The following is a 2,564-nucleotide window of genomic DNA, read 5'->3' as shown; positions in this document are numbered from 1 at the left end:
CAGCAACGAAGACCCAACACAGCCAAAAATAAATAAATAAATAAATAAATAAATAAATAAATAAAATCCCCCACACACCCCCCCCTGCAGTTCTCAGCGGAAGTCCTGCGTGACTAAGACACCAATTGGTTAGGACCATTTGTATTTATTTAAATGCTTTTACTCAGAGTGACATATTCAGTTTTCATTTACCAGATCTTTTTGGCAGACCTAGTGGGAGCCAGGGGCTGTGTTTAGGGCTGCCTGGTGTCCTCAAAGACTTCCCAAGCTACAGAGAGGTCTTGGTAAGGTGAAGGGGTCTAGAATAAGCCACGGTGGCATAGAAAATTACCTTGAGCTGAAGTCATTTGAGTTCCTGAAATCCCTTATCTACCTAAAAGCAGAGCCTTCCAAAGAATTCAATTGTCATAAATTCCCTCCCCAGAGCAAACCTAATCTTCTGTTCTCCAGAGAAGTCTGTATCACACCTAGACAGACACTGTCACAAACTATGATACCTCCTGCCTATTCTCCCAAGGGCTCGTTTATCTTTCCAAAAAGTTTTTTGCTTTCCCATAAGTGACCTTTCTCCCCTCTCCCTTCCGAGAAGTCCTCCAGAAGTGCTCCTCTGCCCCTCCCTATCCCCTATTAAGATGGGATGTAAACCCCAAATTCTAACCTCCTCCTTAAGTCCCATTTCTTTGTGAATTCTCAGGCTTATATATATACTTAAATGGTTTCTTCCCCTCTTGCTAACCTGTCTTTTGTCAGTTTAATTTGCAGGCCCCCAACCCTGAATATAACAGGGTAGAGGAAAAGTTTTTCCTCCCCAACACAGGCAAGAACCACACAGGGCAGTTGGTGCAGGGAAGGCCAGACACTGGCCACCTTCAGCCTTCTCACAAACACCTCCCTGGCTATTGCACACGGGAGAGCACTGTATGTCACCGCACCTTACAGTAACTGCAGGCTCACGGGGGCCTCCAGGACCGCAACCTTAGCTAAACACAGGCAGGGAAGGCTGGACGTGACAGAAAGGAAATGGCTCCACTTGAAACAGATGGACAGCACGTTGGGAGAGCCTTCTCTCCCCAGAGGTGGTGCTACGCATTCACCTCAGAGGCACACATGACCAGCCAGCCCAGTGCGCCGCTTGTCTGGGGTTGTAAACAGAATTTCTGCTCTCCAGTCTGTCAGGCCGGTACATTTTGCCCACATGAGTTTAATAGACTTTAAAAAAGAAAAGAAAACCGGAAGGGGCCACATGCGTGCCCTCCCCGCCCAGCCTAGGAAAAGTGGGAGTCCCTTCTTCTCCTTATGCCAAAAGTTGTTTTGCTGGGAGAAGCTTCTTTTCACCAAGCCTCTAGGCTCTTTAGCAGCCAGGGTCACACAAAGAGAACCACAGAACAAATAAACCCAAACAGCCCACAGAGAACAAGGATAGGAAAGCCCCCAGTTGCAGATGGAGCCAACTTCCCTCCTACCCGCCCCCATCCCTCCCCCACCGACCCGCGACCCTCTGGCTCAGCCCAGCGCAGCCCCTAGTGAAGCCGGTGAGGACAGCTTCCTCCACTACCAGCCCCTGCGTCAGAACGGCGAGTGTCAGGCAAAAGAATAAATCCAGAGAGCTTGTCTCTCTTTGCCCCTTCTTAAAATTACTAACATCCACTTAAAAGAAAGGGGGCGGGAGTGGGGTGCGGAGCTCGCCCTCTTTGCAAATTGCTTGTGAAGCGAGCATTGCTTATCACAACAGGTGCACCGGCCACTCACAAAAAACAGAGGCAGAGTGGAGCTGAAAGGCTAAGAAATTACTTGTTCCCTTTGTCAGCTGCTCCTACAGGCCGTGCAGAGCCTGCTTAGGAGGGAGATATTGTGTCCCTGTTTAAAAAAAAAATAGGCGGGAGAAAGGTTTAAGGTTGCCAAGAGCTAAGAGAAGGGGAGAACAGTGTTGGAGGTGGGGGAGGCCACGGGGTGGGGGGGGGGGGGAGGGCTCCTTTCGGAAAGGCAATGGAGCCTGAGGCTGGATTTTAAAAGTCTGTCCCAAACTTTCCGGAAAACTCTGGCAGCATATTCCAGACCCCCTCGGCAGGATGGAGACAAAACTGACACCCAGGCTGGTTAAAACACGTATCAGGGTGACCAGAGAGCAATGTATGTAGATGATGTATATAGTATGCCATAATATATTACATATATTAAATAAAATTAAATAAAAAGTATTGCTCAGAAACCACCTTGTACAGCAGGCAAGACAGAGCTGGTTTAGTCATTCCTTAGGAGGGGCTATGTCTTCGAAGCTATGCTCCTCAGCCAACTCTTCAGACAAGCAGTTTACTTTTAAATTAGAGAGTTGCCTGCGTGGTCCTGGCCAAGCGACCTCCAGCACCCAAGTCCTCTAGCGTTCTCGTCCTATGCTCCCAAAGCTGTAGAAGAGCCCCAGTCAGCTTCCCCCAAGCTGAGTCCTGATCGATCCAAGATCTGTAAGACTTGGATAAACTGAAATTTCTTCCCCTGGGGAAAGTTGCCATTATCATCTGGGAGATTTATTTGTTTTGCTTAAAAATAAACATAGGGCAGTGGAGATT

The sequence above is a fragment of the Physeter macrocephalus genome, chromosome 18 (assembly GCF_002837175.3).
Source record: "Physeter macrocephalus isolate SW-GA chromosome 18, ASM283717v5, whole genome shotgun sequence".
Classification (NCBI taxonomy): Eukaryota; Metazoa; Chordata; class Mammalia; order Artiodactyla; family Physeteridae; genus Physeter; species Physeter macrocephalus.
Note: the sequence above shows the minus strand (reverse complement) of the source record.